This window comes from Carcharodon carcharias, chromosome 17 (assembly GCF_017639515.1).
Source record: "Carcharodon carcharias isolate sCarCar2 chromosome 17, sCarCar2.pri, whole genome shotgun sequence".
Classification (NCBI taxonomy): Eukaryota; Metazoa; Chordata; class Chondrichthyes; order Lamniformes; family Lamnidae; genus Carcharodon; species Carcharodon carcharias.
This window is the reverse complement of record NC_054483.1, coordinates 82,712,954-82,731,468: the sequence shown is the minus strand read 5'-3', so window position 1 is coordinate 82,731,468 and position 18,515 is coordinate 82,712,954. Positions and strand designations below refer to the sequence as shown.

Here is an 18,515-nt window from a genome sequence, read left to right as displayed (position 1 = left end):
TTCAGACTTCACTATATTGAAAAAACACTCATTCATAAAACCCATTTGCTACATTTATATTCCTTCAACTAAATAAAGCCTTAAAACAACACACATTTCACTCAAGTGCCGAATCCCTTATAACAATAAGCATTGGAATTCATATTCCACTTCAAAGTGTCTGTAACCACTTATACCTGTCAATCAAACTGTGACATGGCAGGCACCCTGCTCTGATAATGGATAGTTGTGAAATCTGTCATGCAGCACTAATCCAGTAATGGAAACCCTCAGTCTTTCCTCAACAGATAGAATGAAAGAGCAAGCAATTATTCTTTTTTACCTATCCCAGACAATTTTTTCAAGGATTTGAAGAGAAGGACTTTTAAATGCCTTGACAGCTCCCTTTGACAGGTCCATTGACAGATCCAATGAGCTTGACAGTAATGAGTGTATGCCCTTTGTACACAAATTTATGACTATTTCTAAGTATTTCACATGGTGCTGCTGAGGTGAGAGAAATGAATAACATTTCAGCTGAATGAAGTAGTATAGAATCCTATAGACCATTCAGCTCTTTGTGTCTTTGCTGACTCTTCAGCAGAGCTCTGCAATTAATCCCACAACCTTTCTCTTTCCCTTGCAGGTGTGTTTATCCAATTCTCTTTTTGCGCAAATACTTATTATTGAATCTGCTGCCATCATCATGGGGATTTTTAAAGTGAGCAGAAGTTAATTTGAATTGAGATATCAAGTTTCGTTATGAGCCAGAGAGAAAATGTTTAAAAACACATCTCACCCCAGATGGGACTTGAATCCAACATCTTACTGCACCACCACCACCCCCACCCCACCCCACCCACCACTCCAAGATGTCCTCGGACCAGATCCAAAGGGGTAACTTGGCTATCCAACAAATCCATAAAGTTCAGACCTGCTCTTACCAGGTCTAATCTGTACACTTTGGGTTTCACACTTGAAGGCTACCAAAATCCCATTTCAGTGGAGGCGGCTGACGATTTAAATGGCTAGCTGCCTCTGTAAAATGGGCAAGCGCAGAACACACCACGTCCCCATTTCCACCCCTGCGAAAATGGGAATTGCCGTTTTCAGAAGCGGTACTTATAATTTTTGGCCACTTCCACCTTTTTCACCATGATGATGAGGCTTTCTGTTGTGGTGAAGTCATTCCTAGCTCCAAACACACTGGCCAGGAATTTCCCCTCGGCGATTTGGGGATGGGGCCTGCTCGCCAAGGGGAAAATGACGTGGGATGAGGTTGGGAGGAATCCCCGATGTCATCGCGGTCCCTTTAAATTTTTAGGAAGGTGGGAGGACAGCGAAATCAGCTGTCCACCCACCGACCTGTCAATGGCCAATTGAGGCCATTGACAGACTAATCAAAGTAATTAAAGACCTGCCTGTCCAACCTTAAGGCTGGCGGGCAGGCCAGGAGCCCCAGCGGGTTCCAGATTATTGATGAAACTTCATCCACTGGTGGGATGAAGTTTCATGTCTGTTTTTAAAAAAGTTGTAAAGTTTGTGTTTTTTATTAACGTCCCATCTCGTGTGACATTGTCACATGGGGGGGACATGTTAATAATTTTAAAATTTTTGTATTTTTAAAGTTTTTCGGACTGTCACTGGTCTCCCTGAGACAGGATTAGGACTTTGTCTCAGGGAGAAGTGCATTCTTTCGCGCGCATGCGTGAAAGAGCGCACTTTGACAGCTGGGGAATCCCCCCCCGCCCCCCGATGCCGCTGGGAGGGCCTTAATTGGCCCACCCACTCAAAATGGTGGCGGGCCCTTTTTCAGTGGCGGGGGTCGGCTGTCCGCCCACTGCCGAGCTGGTGGGGCCCACACGCCATCCGAGGGCAAAATTCTGCCCACTGTTTCTAATAGAATGGTTCCTTAGTGCATATCAGTATGTTGACAAAATAATTTTCTATACCACTTCGTTCTTACAAATAAAAATCTTGCCTTTTTAGCATAATTGGCTGCATTGCAGCTTTGTCGATGCACATGCAGCCAAATTGTTTTGGTATCTAAAACTCAACGTCAATTCCTTGTTTTGCACACAATTAGGCAACCACTATTGATTTTCATTTATCAGTTTGTGAAAGACCTCCAACTGTTTTGTGCTTCTGCTGGCCTGATCCTTTTACAATTAAAATGATAGAAAACCTACATTTCCATTTACTCTACAGATGTATTTGCTTAGAATACAAAGTGCTGAAAGTGTGCACAAATTTAGATATAATGTGAAGCCATTACGTAAATATGGCATTTTGGAATAAGACATCTTAAGGTTTTGGTAACTTTTTCAAAATGTAATTTATATTAATAGAAATAAAACCAGATTTTGGTCACAAGTTGCTAAGATTCAACGGCTGAGGTTATTACTCATAAAAAACACTCCTGAAACATTTAGTGCTTTACCAGTAGGACAAATAAAACATATTTATATTGTACCATTGGGTTACACCTCATTGTTTAGATATGAGTAGAAATTTGTGGTTAGGGTATTCCTTTACAGCTGGCCTTATGACACCAAAAGCTAAAGTCATTGATCTACCACCTTCTGGTATCATGCACTAAAGTCTGTTCTCATACAGATGTAATGCTAATAAGGCATAAGCGACAGTAGCCATACAAGAAGACAAAACTATTATTCATAGGGTAACTTATAACTTTCCTTGTAACATAATTAAACATAAAATTCTTAAAGTCATACAAAGATATAGGCCAGTCAGCCTAGCTACTGTCGTTGGGAAAATGCTAGAGTCTATTATTAAGGAAGAAATAGTAGGATATTTAGAAAAGCTTAACGTGATCAAACAGAGTCAACATGGTTTTGTGAAAGAGAAATCATGTTTGACAAATTTGCTAGAGGTCTTTGAGGATATAGCAAGCAGAGTTAATAAAGGTGAACTGGTAGATGTGTATTTGGATTTCCAGAAGGCATTCGATAAGGTACCACATAAAAGTTTATTGCACAAGATAGGAGCACACGGTATTGGGGGTAATGTATTAGCACGGACTGAGGATTGCTTAACACACAGAAGACAGAGAGTCGGGATTAATGGGTCTTTTTCAGGTTGGAAAGATGTAACTATTGGAGTGCCACAAGGATCAGTCCTAGGGCCTCAGTTATTTACTATCTATATTAATGACTTGGAGGAGGGGTCAGAGAGTAGTGTATCCAAATTTGCTGACAATACAAAAATAGGTGGGAGGGCATGTTTTGATAACAACGTAAGGAATCTGCAAGGGAGTATAGATAGGTTGAATGAGTGGGCAAAAACTTGGGAGATGGGGTTTAATGTAGGAAATTGTGAGGTCATTTACTTTGGCAAGAAGAATCAAAAGGCAACCTTTCATTTAAATGGAGAGAGACTCCAAAAAAGTGCAGCACAGAGGGATTTTTGTGTTCTTGTGCATGAAACATAAAATGTTAGCATGCAGGTGCAGCAAGTAATTAAGAAGGCAAATGGAATTTTGGCCTATATTGCTAGGGGGGTGGAGTTTAAAAATAGGGAAGTCTTGTTACAACTGTACAGGGTGTTAGTGAGGCTGCACTTGGAGTACTGTGTAAAGTTTTAGTTCCCGTATTTAAGAAAGGATATACTGGCATTGGAGGCAGTTCAAAAGAGATTCACTAGGCTGATTCCTGCGATGACCTGTTGACTTATAAAGAACGGCTAAACAGGTTAGGCATTTACTCATTAGAGTTTAGGAAAATGAGGTCCCAACCACAAACTCCACTGTTTAGCCACTGACTCCGCCCCTCTCCCTGGCCACTGAGGTGGAATCAGACTGTTCACAACCTATTTAATCTGAGATGAGCTACTGACATATATCCATTCCATCACCATAATTATACTTACCATCCCTGCCCCTGTATCAGCTCATCTGCTGCTCTTCCATGCCTTTGTTATTTCTAGACCATATCAATCCAATGCTCTCTTTGCTGCCTTTCCAACTTTTGCCCTCCATAAACTTTAGCTTATCCAAAACTCATACCAAGACCTGTTCACCCAACACCCTAGTGCTTGCTGACCTACACTGATTACTGCTCCTTATTGAAATGTGCAAGATTCTGAGGGGGCTTCACAGAGCAGATGTTAAGAACACTAGTGGGGGAATCTCAAACTAGGGGACATAGTTACAGAATAAGGGGTCACTCATTTAAAACTGAGGTGCGAAGGAATTTCTTCTCTCAGAGGGTAGTGAATGGCTGAAATTCTCTACCACAGAGAGTTGTGGTGGCTAGTATTTAAAGAGGAGGTAGATAGATTTTTGAAATATCAGAGAGTTGAGGGCGGTGAGGAGCTGGCATGAAAGAGGAGTTGAGGCCTGGGGCAGATCAGCCATGATCTTATTGAATGGTGGGGCAGGCTTGAGGGGCCGAATGGCCTACTCCTGCTCCTATTTCTTATGTTCTCAAGACAATTGGCAGAATTTAATCCAGCACAGCGGTTGAGGCCGGGAGGTGGGGGAAGGGTTTTGTTGTGGAATTGGATGGGTGGAGTGAATGCCTGTCGCTATTCTGACTCCAAATGATTCAATCTGTGTTGGGGAAGGTCGAGAATGACTCTTTTGCCCTCATGTCAATTGAGGCTCTTAAATGGTCAATTAAGGACAACTTTAGGACCTCTTCCCACCAATGCTCACATTCTACCATTAAAAGCTGGCAACCTCCCTGTGGGCTCAGGGGCCTCGGGGACCTCCTGACTGGGCACCCTGTGGCTCCCATTGAAATATCCCTTACCCTCAGCACCACCTCAACCGTTTGTCAGGGCCTAGCTGAGTGGTCCTGATGAGGCCAACTGCACTTAGCTCCATTCAGGAGCCTACTCTACATTGCTCGTTCTGGCTTGGGTCTCTGCCCTTAAAGGGATGGGAACCCCAACAATAGGCAGATAATTACCTAATGGGCATAGATCATGTTGGGGCTCCTAGAAACGGCCATGATGAGGCTTTCTGGCCTGCCATCAGGTCCACTATCACCAGCATTAAATTCAGCCCAATATCTTGATAGCAGCATCAACTTATTCAAGGTACACTTTATGCAAAGGCACTTAAACTCCAAATAAATATTGGATAGAAATCATTGAAACAGAAGCAATTGGTTTATAAATATGATTAATTTTGATGCTTCTTCATAACAGGCACTATTTTACTTCAGTGTATTTGAATTGGCATTAATACATTATAAAGGAGATGCTTTCATTTGCACTAGGATATCTCAATTAAACATCTTCTGCTGTCCTACATAAATAATTGATAGCTACAATATTCAACCCTTTTTGACTAAATAAATCAGATCTTTCTTATGACTTCTCAGCTGAAGCAGTGTCCTTGTGATATGGATATAGTACTACTGGAAGAGATAGCAGCATTGGAATTAGTTTTGGATTGCTCTAGATATGAATTTGAATGTTCTCATGTGCTGTAAGCTTTTATATAGTTCTCTGGAAGGTATCTGCATTTTGTATGTTTAATGTGTTAAATATCTGGCTAGTGGCAGTCTAAGAAGAGCCTTTTTTATGTGGTGTTATTCTGTGGTAACAGCTCCAGTATCATCATTAACAAGGACAGACAATGTGCACAGTACTCCAATTCACAATGTCACCAAAGAAGGGACTCCACACTCTTGGCCTGCAATCTTAGAGCATAAAGCACTGGAATATAGGAAGCTTGATAAACAAAGCTAAGTGACCAGTAGCGCTCTCTATAACTTTTTGGGTTAAATAAAAGTTGTGGTAAATAGATTTTATACCCAAGAATGATATACAATGAAGCTGCCAGATATTGTGTAATGTTGTTGCTCAGAAATTATTATATCTGATTTTATTCTGCAAAACATTTGTCTTTGTGAAAATCAATAAACCTCCTGCTCACAAAAGGGCTCTGTAAGATGGATATTGCCTGTTGAAAAATAATTGACTGTGCCTAAATTTTGATAAATATGTCTGCAACAAGCTTTTAATTAATAGAACAATAATGTTTTTCTTTTTGCTGCACTAATAGCAAGCCCTCACTGACATCACTCACAAATATTAGGTAGACAAATTATTTGAACCTGATAATTTACACTAAGGATCCCGAGGGAAGGCAGAGATGAAATAGCATAGACTCTGACTGTAATTTTCCAAAATTTTGTCCTATCAAGCTGGATGGTGGCAAATGCAGCACCTTTCTTAAACAAAGGAAACAAGGATAAGCAAATAAATTATAGGTCCGTTAGTTGCAATTCAGTTGTTGATATGTAACTAAAGTTATTATGTACTTGGAAAAGCTGAAGCTGATCAGTGCCAGTCAGCACAAATTACTAAAAATCAAAAGGGCATTTTGAAGATAAAATGCAGAATAGGTAAAAGAAATGCAGAAAATGCATTTTATAGGAATTTCCAAAAAGTATTTGATTATATATTAATTAACAAACTTATGGTAAGGATAATGCTACATAGAATTAAGTAGAATCTTACCAAATGATAGAGAGATGGTTGGAAGGCAGAAAAGGAAAGGGTAATTAAGGTCAAATAGTTGTTTTTCAGATCGGAAAGTTGTGAGGATGTGCTCTATGGGAATCTATGTTTGGGCTGCTCTTCTTTAGTGCACAGAATAATAGAATCTTAAAGGATCTAAGGAGCATCAGCATAATTGTGTTTGCGGCTGCTCCTTGAATGAGATGTCCAATTATGGTCCCACTCCCCCCACACCTTTCCCGCAGCTCTGCAAAATCTTTCCTTTTCAAGCCAAAAATAAGTATATAGTGAGTGAACGCATTAGCGTTAGTGAAATTTGCCTGCTATAAGAAGTGGATGGCAAACTGTCAGAGATGTCACGGTGATTGTTGCATGCCTTTGTTATAGTTTAGACTTTGTTGTGCTTTGAACTAATCAATTCAATACAAAACCAGTGGCAACCGTGCCATTCAGCAATTATTGAAACTTCTACTGTTGAAAATTCATTTTAATCAAAAGTGCTCTGTTGTTTTCTTTCCAGACGTTAAAAGAACTTACCAGCCTTTCCTCATGATTGGAAGCTTATTGTAACCTTGCTTCTAAATGACAATAATGTAGCAGTAATTGCTGAATACTTGTAATATCTTTCTGAACTGTAAGAACTCCCAATCTGTGAAATATACAATGTAAAAGAATGTGATACAGGGTAGATTAATAATATTTTGTGACAAAGCTTCCACCTCCCATATCTTATCTCTGGCCATATACTCCAATATCACAGCAGTGCTGACCACCATTAGATTTCTATCTGTCTGAAATAACCAGCAGACTTAAAGGGTTACAAGCAATATCTTTGTAATTGAATTCACTTGTAATGGTAAATGTTTAGTGCTATTTGCATGATATAAGAACATAAGGAATAGGAGCAGGAGTAGGCCATTCGGCCCTTCAAGCCTGCCCCGCCATTCAATAAGATCATGGCTGATCTGCCCCAGGCCTTAACTCCTCTTTCGTGCCGCTCCTCATAGCTCTCAACTCTCTGTTATTTCAAAAATCTATCTACCTCCTCTTTAAATACTTTCAGTGATCTAGCCACCACAACTCTATGAGGTAGAGAATTTCAGACATTCACTATCCTCTGAGAGAAGAAATTCCTTCACATCTCAGTGTTAAATGAGTGGCCCCTTATTCTGTAACTATGTCCCCTAGTTTGAGATTCCCCCACTAATGGAAACATCTTCTCAACATCTACCCTGTCAAGCCTCTCAGAATCTTGTATGTTTCAATAAGATCACCCCTCATTCTTCTAAACTCTAATGAATAAAGACTTAACCTGTTTAGCTGATCTTGATAAGTCAATCCCTTCATCGCAGGAATCAGCCTAGTGAATCTCTTTTGAACTACCTCCAATGCCAGTATATCCTTTCTTAAATATGGGAACCAAAATTGTACACAGTACTCCAGGTGTGACCTCACCAACACCCTGTACAGTTGTAACAAGGCTTCCCTATTTTTAAACTCCCACCCCCTAGCAATACAGGCCAAAATTCCATTTGCCTTCTTAATTACTTGCTGCACCTGCATGCTAACGTTTTGTGTTTCATGCACAAGAACGCCCAGATCCCTCTGTGCTGCACTTTTTTGGAGTCTCTCTCCATTTAAATAATAGTCTGACTTTTAATTCTTCCTACCAAAGTGTATGACCTCACACTTTCCTCCATTAAACTCCATCTCCCAAGTTTTTGCCCACTCACTCAACCTATCAACCTCTCACTCAACCTATGCAGATTCCTTATGTCGTTATCACAACATGCCTTCCCACCTATTTTTGTGTTGTCAGCAAATTTGGATACACTACACTCTGCCCCCTCCTCCAAGTCATTAATATAGATAATAAATTATTGGGGCCCGGGGACTGATCCTTGTGGCACTCCACTATTTATATCTTTCCAACCAGAAAAAGGCACATTAATCCTGACTCTCTAACTTCTGTGTGTTAACCAATCCGCAATCCATGCTATTACATTATCCCAACTTCGTGAACTATCTTGTGCAATAACCTTTTATGTGGCACCTTATCGAATGCCTTCTGGAAATCCAAATACATTACATCTACCAGTTCGCCTTTATCAACTCTGCTGGTTATATCCTCAAAGAACTCTAGTAAATTTGTCAAACATGATTTCCCTTTCACAAAACCATGTAGACTCTGTATGATTGTGTTAAGCTTTTCTAAATGTCCAGCTATTTCTTCCTTAATAATGAACTCCAGCATTTTCACAGTGACAAATGTTAGGCTGACTGGCCTATAGTTTCCTGCTTTTTGTCTCCCGTCCTTCTTCAAAAGAGGCATCACATTAGCAGTTTTCCAATCCTCTGGGACCCTCCTGGAATCCAGTGAATTCTGGAATATTTGGACCAATGCCTCCACTATCTCTGCAGCCTTTAAAACCCTTGGATGCAGGCCATCAGGTCCTGGCAACTTGTCTGCCTTTAGTGTCATTAGTTTGTCAAATACTTTGTCCCCTGTGATAGAGACTGTTACAAGATCTTTCCTTCCATTAGCTGCTTGCTTATCTGATATCTTTGGGATCTTTATGGTGTCCTCCACCGATGCAAAATATTGGTTTAAATTATCTGCCATTTCCCTGTCCTGCATTATCAATTCTCCAGTTGCATCCTCCAAGGGCCCCATGCTCACTTTAGCTACTCTTTCTTTTAAATACCTGTAGAACCTCTTGCTGTTTGTTTTTATATTTCTTGCCAACTTACTTTCATAATCAATTTTCTCCCTCTTTATTAGCTTTTCAATCATCCATTGCTGGTTGCTAAAGAATTCCCAATCCTCTAGCCTACCACTAGTTTTTGCCACTTTGTATGCATTAGTTTTTGATTGGATAAGCACCTTGACCACCTTTGTTAACCATGGCTGTTTCATCCGTCTCATTGAGTCCTTCTTTTTGACTGGGATAAATTATTGCTGAGCATCACGAAATATCTGCTTAAATGTTTGACACTGCTCATTCACTGACCTTTCCCTTACACTATTTTCCTAGCCGCGTTAGACAACTCTTTCTTCATACCTCTGTAATTGCCCTTATTTAAGTTGAGGATATTGATTTGAGACCCAAGTTGCTCGCCCTCAAATTGAATTTGAAATTCTACCATATTGTGATTGCTACCCCCTAGAGGATACTTCACTATGATCTCTTATTAATCCCGCCTCACTACACTTTACTAGGTTTAAAATAGCCTCTTCCTGGATAGGTTCTGCAATATATTGCTCTAAGAAACAATCCGTGAAGCACTCTACAAATTCATCTTTCATGTTACCCCTGCCAATCTGATTTGTCCAGTCAATGTGCAGAGTAAAATCAGCCATGACAATTGTAGCGCACTCCTTACCTCCATTATTTCCCGATTTATACTTTGTCCTACAGTGAGGCAACTCTTTGGGGGCCTATAGATGACTCCCATCCGTGACTTCTTCCCCTTGCTATTCCTTATTTCTACCCAAACTGATTCCACATCACAGTCTATTGCATGTATTTCATAACTCACCACTGCAGTGATACCTTCCTTTATTAACAAAGCTACTCCACCTGCTTTTCCTTTTTGCTCATTTTTCTGGAATGTCAAATACCCTTGAATATTGAGTTCCCAGTCTTGGTCACCCTGGAATCACATCTCTGTAATAGCTATCAACTCATATTCATTTATTTCTGTTTGTGCCATCAACTCATCTATATTGTTACAATGCTGTGTGCATTCAGATAAAGAGCCTCAAGCTTTGACTTTTTACCATTATTACTCAGTTTGGACCCCTCTGCTTATATTTTCTGCCCCTTCCTATCACACTTTGATTATCGTTCGCTTCTTCACGACCCTGCACCTCTGCTTTCTCATTTCTTTTTGATTTTTTAAACTTCCCTTCAATTGAACCCTTCCCCCACACTAATTAGTTTAAAATCCCAGCTACGATTCGCAAGGATACTGGCTGCAGCATGGTTCAAATGAAGCCCGTCCCAATGGAGCAGCTCTCTCCTTACCCAGGACTGCTGCCAGTGCCCCATGAATCAGAACCCATTTCTCCCACAACAATCTTTGAGCCACACATTTACCTCTCCAATCTTATTTGCCCTATGCCAATTTGCATGTGGCTCAGATTGTAATCCAGAGATTATTACCATTATGGTTCTGCTTTTTAATATAGCCCCGAGCTGCTTGTAGTCCCTCAGCAGGACTTCTTTCCTAGTCCTACCTATGTCATTGATACCTACCGTGGACCGTGGCACCAGGTAGACAACACAACCTTCAGGACTCTCTGTCTTTGCTGCAGAGGACAGTATCTATTCCCCTAACTATGCTATCCCCTATTACTACTATATTTCTCTTTTCTCCCCCCACTTGAATGGCACTCTGTATCATGGTGCTGTGGTCAGTTTGCTCATCCTCCCTGCAGTCTGTGCTCTCGTCCACACCAGGAGCAGGAACCTCGTACTTGTTGGACAAGGACACTGGCTAAGGCTCCTCCAAAGCTAAATTCTGGATCACCAAACCTGCCTTACTTGCAGTCACAGCCTACTGTCCCTGACCACAGTCCAAATTTGATGTAATTAATCTAAGGGGTGTATCTCCTGTAACACAGTGTCCCAGTAACTCTCCTCCTCCCTGATGTGTTGCAGCTTGGACTCCAGCTCAACAACTCTGAGCTGAAGTTCCTCAAGCAGCCAACACTTGCTGCAGATGTGGTCACCGTGGATCACAGCGGTGTCCACCAGAGTCCACATAAAACAATTGCAACACATCACCTGCCCAGCCATCTCTATTCTATTTAGTTGATTAATTTGGATGTTAAATATTTTAAAAGTGAATTTCTTAACTGTACTCTTCAGCTGTAATAACATCTCTTGATTTAAACCACTTGGCCAATCAAAAGAGACATAGAAGAGATACCCACCAATCACTTACTTGTTCTCCTTTGTCATAACACTTTGGCTCTGACAGATAGAAACAGATTAAAGGGGCCCTCTGCTGCCGGTTTTTATCTCCTGCCGCTGTTGCCCTTCTCACGCTGGTCCACTCTCTGTATGATATAGGCAGCTTCCCAAGGTAAATGTGGCTGGTATAGTTGTATGGGCTGCATTTATCCAATTCCCTTTTGAAATGTTATTAATTCAGCTTTCGCCACCCTTTCAAGCAATGCATTCCAGGTTAGAACAACACTGCATTAAAATAAGACAGAAAGTCTCCTCATTTCCTTTCTAAGTCTTTTTTCCGTTGACATCAATCTGTGTCCATTTGTTTCTGCCCCTTGCAACAGTGAGAACAGTTTCTCCTTATTTGCTCTATCAAAACCCCTCATAATGACCTCTTAACCTTCCCTATTCTAAGGATGCCAATCCCAGCATTTCCAGACTCTCCACAAAAGTGGAGTAACTCATCTTGGAATACTTCTGGTAAATTTTCTTTAGAACCTCTCAAGGCCTTGACATCCTTCCTAAAGTGTGGTGCCCAGAATTGATCACAGTGCTTCAGTTGAGACCTAACTTTGATATTGCCTTTGTACTCTATGCCTTTATTTATAAAATCCACGATCCCATTTGGTTCTTTTATCACATCTGGAGTAAGCCATTTAGCCCCTAAAACCTATTCAATGAGATCTTGACTGATCTGCAACCTAACTCCATATTTTTTTTTATTCATTCATGGGTTGTGAGCATCACTGACTAGGCCAGCATTTATTGCACATCCCTAACTGCCCTTGTTCAGAGGGCATTTAAGAGTCAGCCACGTTGATGTGGTGTCTGGAGTCATATGTAGGCTAGACCAGGTAAGGACAGTAGATTTCCTTCCCTAAAGGACATTAGTGAACCAGATGGATTTTTACGACAATTGACAATGGTTTCATGCTCATCATTAGACTTTTAGTTCCAGATATTTTTTATTGAATTCAAATTCCACCACCTAATATGGTGGGATCCAAGGATTACCAGTCCAGTGACAATGCCACTACACTGCCTTTGCCTCATATCTCTAAATCTCTTTGGATAACAAGAATCTATCAATCTCTGATTTAAAATTTACTGTTGATCCAGTATCAATTGCCATTTGTAGGAGAGTTTAAAATCTCTACCATCTTTTGCATGTAGAATTGTTTCCAAATTACACTCCTGAAAGGCCTTGCTCTAATTTTGAGACCATGCCAACTAGTCCTAGAACTCATCCCACCCCCTCCCCTGCAGCAACCAGCAGAAATAGCTTCTCTCTATCTGCCCTGTTTGTTCCGCTTAATTGGCTGAATTTTTCCCCTGTCCGGGGGGAAGTTGAAGGGCGGGCGCATACAGGCGTGCTTCCGATTGGCGCCCCCGATCGGAGGTGCGCTGCCATTTTACAGTGGGCGGGCCAATTAAGGCCCGCCCAGCGTGACGTCCACACAGAAGCGCTGTGTGCTGCCTGTGCGGGCGTGGGGGGATTCCCAAAATCAAGAGCGCGCTCTTTTGCACATGCGTACAAACGTGAACACTCATCTCCCTGAGGCTAAGTGCAGCCTCAGGGAGATCAGCTGTAAATGTAAAAAAGATAAAAATGGAAAAATAAAATTTCCCTAATATGGAATGAACAGGTACAGAAAATAATCAAAAAGGCTAAAGGAATACTGCCCTTTATATCTAGAGGACAAGAACACAGCTACACAAAGCCCTGGTTAGACCACACTTGGAGTACTCAGGCCATTTTGGGCACCAAATTTTAGAAAGGATATACTGACGTTGGAGAGAGTGCAGAATGATACCTGGACTCCAAGAGTTAAATTATAAGGAGAGATTACACTAATTAGGGCTGCATTCCTTGAAGCTTAGTTGGGAGTTGGGACACATGTCTATAATTTTTACAAAACCTTTATTAAAATTTTTAAAAGTTTACATGAAACCTCATCCCGCCTGTGGATGAGGTTTCATGCTTTTTCTAATTTGTGCCGGGGCTCCTGGCCTGCCCGCCAACCTTAAGGTTGGACGGGAAGGCCTTTAATTACTTAATTGACCCTGTCATTGGCCTCAATTGGCCATTGACAGGTCGATGGGTGCGCAGCTGATTTTGCTGCGCTCCTGCCTTCCTGAAAGTTTAAATGGGGCGCGGTGACGTTGGGAGTTTCCCCCGACATCACCATGCATCATTTTACGCGTTAGTGAGCGCCCCCCCCCCCCCCCCCCCCCCCCCCCCCCCACTCGCTGACGTGTAAAATCCTGCCCAATATCTTGAAATCTTTGGTCAAATCACCCCTTAGCCTTCTAAGCTTCAAGGAATGCAGCCCTAATTAGTGTAATCTCTCCTTATAATTTAACTCTTGGAGTCCAGGTATCATTCTGCACTCTCTCCAACGTCAGTATATCCTTTCTAAAATTTGGTGCCCAAAATGGCCTGAGTACTCCAAGTGTGGTCTAACCAGGGCTTTGTGTAGCTGTGTTCTTGTCCTCTAGATATAAAGGGCAGTATTCCTTTAGCCTTTTTTGATTATTTTCTGTACCTGTTCATTCCATTTTAATGAGTTGTGTACCTGGAACCCCAAGTCTCTTTGGGCCTCCACTGTTTCTAGCTTTTTACCATTTAGAAAGCACCCTGTTCTTTTTACATTCAAAGTGGATGAGCTCACATTTAACTGCATTGAAATCCAATTGTCAGTTTTACCCATTCATTAAATCCATCAATATTTCTTTGTAATTTTATGTTTTCATCCACATTATTTACAATACCGCCTATCTTTGTGAAATTGGTAAATTTTGTTATCGGTGTGGTTTTCTATCCCATCATCTAAATCGTTAATAAATACAGTGAATATTTGAGACTCCAACACAGATCCTTGAAGGACACCACTAGTCACATTCTTCCCATTATCCCTAATCACTGCCACTCAACCAATTTCTTAACCAGATCAATTATTTGTCTTCAATTCCATGGACTTCAACTTTAGCTAACAGTTTCATACGAGGGACCTTATCAAATAGAAACATAGAAACATAGAAAATAGGAGCAGGAGTAGGCCATTCTGCCCTTCGAGCCTGCTTTGCTATTCATTTTGATCATGGAAGATCATCCAACTCAATAGCCTGCTCCGTCTTTCTCCCCATATCCTTTGATCCCTTTTGCCCCAAGAGCTATATCTAACTCCTTCTTGAAAACATACAATGTTTTGGGCTCAACTACTTTCTGTGGTAGCGAATTCCACAGGCTCACCACTCTCTGGGTGAAAAAATATCTCCTCATCTCAATTCTAAATGGTCTACCCTGTATCCTCAGACTGTGACAATGGTAGAAGATGTTTTGTTTTCTTTGTAGATATATAGTCCGAAGGAGGGACCTTGTAAAGGGTATAACTTGTGACCTTGATGTCTAAACTTGGAATGCGGTTGCACAATTATTTTAACTTCAAACTTTTGTATATATTTTTAAAAGTCCTCCAATTCTTAGCAGTTGTCTCTCTTAAAAATTCTTCAGTGCTCTTTTTCTTCCATTTCCTACATAATTGGGTGTAAGTACATTGCCCTATTGCATACTGCCCAATCATAATTTGAGACTTAACAGAGTATCTCTACTGGAGACAATGGAATTGTCGTTGTTTAAAGTTTAACTATTGTAACTATAATTACAGCTTGAAATGTGAAAATATTGAAGAAAATAGTTGGTAAGAAATAAGTTATCCTAAACCTGTATTGAACCTTGGTTAGACCACACTTAGAAAACTCTGTATAGTTCTGGTTGCCATATTATATTAAAAAAATACAGGCATTGGAGAGGTTGCAGGGAAGATTTACAAGGATGACCCCAGAAATGTGTGGGTATAGATATCAGGAAAGGATTGACAAGCTGGATCCCTTTTCTCTTGAGAAAAGAGAAGGCTGAGGGGTGACCTAATAAAGGTCTTTAAAATTATGAAAGGTATTGATAGTGAATACAGAGAGAATATTTCCTCTTGTGGAATTCTTTACCGCTGAGGGCTGTAGAGGCTGGTTTGTTAAGTATATTCAAGGATGAGATAGATAGATTTTTAATCAGTAAGGGAATCAAGGGTTATGGGGAAAAGGCAGGAAAGTGAAATTGAGGATTATCAGATCAGCCATCTCATTGAATGGCGGAGCAGACTTGATGGGTCGAATGGCCTATTTCTGCTCCTACGTCTTATGAACCCCTGGTTCTCGACTCCCCCACCATTGGGAACATCCTTCCTGCATCTACCCTGTCTAGTTCTGTTAGAATTTTATAGGTTTCTATGAGATCCCCACTCATTCTTCTGAACTCCAGCGAATATAACCCTAACCGACTCAATCTCCCCTCATATGTCAGTCCCGCCATCCTAGGAATGCCTCTGGATGTTCATTTAAATAATATCCATAGACATTCCCCTGTCCACTACTTTGGTCATCTCTTCAAAAAATTCAATCAGGTTCATTAGGTATGACCTATCCCTTACAAATCCATTCTGGCTCACTGTAATCGGCTGAAACCTTTTGAAGTGTTCAGTCACCATCCTGAATTTTAAAGTTGAGTAATTTCCTGACAACAGATGTTAGGCTGACTGGTCTATAATTCCCAGATTTTCCTCTTTCTCCTTTCTTAAATAGTGAAATGAATGAACAGTTTTCCAATCTAAAGGAACAGCTTCGAATCGAGAGAATTTTGGAAGATTGTAGTTAGGCTATCTATAGGCCAGGATTTCCCACTCGGCGAGTGGGGGGGGCAGGGCCCGCTCGCCGACATGGCGGGCAATGGAAAAAGCATGAAACCCCATCCACGGGCGGGATGAGGTTTCATGTAGGTTTTTAAAAATTTAATAGAAGTGTCACTAAAAGTGACGGACATGCCCCAACTCATGTGACAGTGTCACATGAGGGGACATGTCAGGGAATTTTTTTTCTGTTTTTAACATTTTTTACCGTGGAGCCGAACTCCCTGAGGCAGCACTTAGCGAAAGAATGTATTCTCGGTGCAGGGAATCTCCCCTGACCGCACAGAGAGCACATAGCGCTTCCTTGTGGACGTCATGCTGGGCAGGCCTTAATTGGTCTGCCCAGGTAAAATGGCGGTGCACCCCCGATTGGAGGCCGCCTCCACATGCTCACTCCTGAACTTCCCCCCCCCAATGGGGGGAAAATTCTGTCCATAATGTTATCACCTAATTCCTTTAAAGCCTTAGTTTGCAAGCTTGGTCCTGTGGATTTGTCACTCATTAGTCCCATTATTTTCTTCATTATTGTTATTTGGTTTATGTTAACTTTGGTGAGTCACTGTCCCTGATTCAACATTAGATTTCTTGGGATTTCCAGCACACTGATCTCTTCCTCTAATAAATACTGATACAAAGTTCAACATGTCCACCACTTCCTTATTTTCATTCACAATATTGGTTTTTGGTTTTTAAGGGGCCCACATTGCACAAAACCACCATCTTTTTTTCCTAATATAATTGTAAACAATGTTTGTGTTGATTTTGATATTCCCTGCAATTTTCTTTTGCTGCTCTTTTTTTTAGCTCTTACCACTTGTGTTGCCAGCCTTTGCTGTCCTTTGTATCTTTCCCGTTTGCCAGGATCTGTGCTACAGTTTGCATTTTGATTATGCTTTCTCTTTCAGTTTTACACTTCCAGTTATCTCTTACCTTTTTAGTTATGAATGGCTGTTTTTGTGGCAAGTAGAGCTCTTGCCCCTTCAGGATATAAACTGGTTGTGAATTATAAATTCTTACACGTGCCACTGATCTTCTGACATGTTACCCATTAACAGATTTTTCCAGTTTACTGTGGACAGTCTATTGCTAATCCCATATAAATCAACCTTACTTAACTCAAGAATCTTAGTAGATGTTTTGCATTTCTCTTTTCCAAATACTGCATTGAACTCAATAATGTAACGAATGTTGTTAGATGAATGTTCACACCTGTTAAGTTTAGAAATTAACTGAAGAAACATTGTTAAAATTTTTACTAGAAAACTGGTTAAGGGATGAAGGTTAAGGAATGACCTGGAAGAAAAGTTAAGAAAAGGTAAATAAATGAGAATAGCTTGTTTTCACTCATCAACAAAATGATAATGAATAGGTCACACATTTAAAATAATCACCAAATTGAACAAAAAGGGTTGGAAAAAATGATTTATACAAAGGGTGATTAGGATGTAGAATTCTTTGCCACAAAGATCATTGAAGTAATTAGATAAATGAAAGCCGGGAGTTAATATTATCATAATCTTAAAATTTAAATATGTCGACAGTATTCAATGTTTACCTTTGTGAAGTGTGATGCTATCTGAATGTCTTAAACGTCTGCAAATGCCAAGTACCAGCCTCATTTCAATCCATTACTGTATTCCCAAGACAAAATGTTTTTCCCTATTTGTTATTGAAAGGATTAAAGTTCATACCTCCGCAAAAGAGAAATTAGATTATACAACATTATTGAGGTCAATCCTAATTCATTTTTAATTGAGATCTAATAGGGAAGTGACTCTACCACTCCCTGATGTTCCAACTAGTCCCTGCGATGAGAGAGTTGTTTAAACTCATCATAAGTGTGGCTAATGGTTTGAAGAGCTCCATTCCTATTTTCTGGAATACCAATAGTAATAATAATGGTATAAGGTGATCAACCGATTGTTTCTTATCTTTTGTTTCCGTATGTTTGTTAATGATTAATTCTTTTATTGTTAATTTTCTGATTATGACAACTTTATAGAAATTAGATCAGTTATACAAGCCAAAGTTCAGCCAGTTTGCACTGATTCTCATTCCGGCTACCGAATATCTGACATTTTGTGATTCTCCCTTCAATTTTGTCTCTCTTTGTGTAGGGAAGTGCAAGAGGTCAGCATGGTACATCCTACATAGCAAACTATCCTATAGATCAATGATATAGCATTTCCCTATTATAATATACAGCGCTAGTCTAAAAATGACTATATTAACAATATGAAAAAAAGATCCTTGCTGATAATGTTCAAAAATATTAGGAGCTGCAATTGCATTTTCTATAAGCAGGCTGTAATTTTTGAGTGCTGTACACTAGAATTTGGTCTTA

At 40.4% G+C, this 18,515-nt stretch overlaps 1 protein-coding gene across 3 annotated transcripts in view; it reads left to right on the top strand.

Annotated features, from left to right (window-relative positions):
* Positions 1-18,515, top strand: part of LOC121290177 (disintegrin and metalloproteinase domain-containing protein 12-like) — a 450,435-nt gene that overhangs the window by 49,889 nt on the left and 382,031 nt on the right. The gene's annotated exons all lie outside the window — the stretch shown is intronic.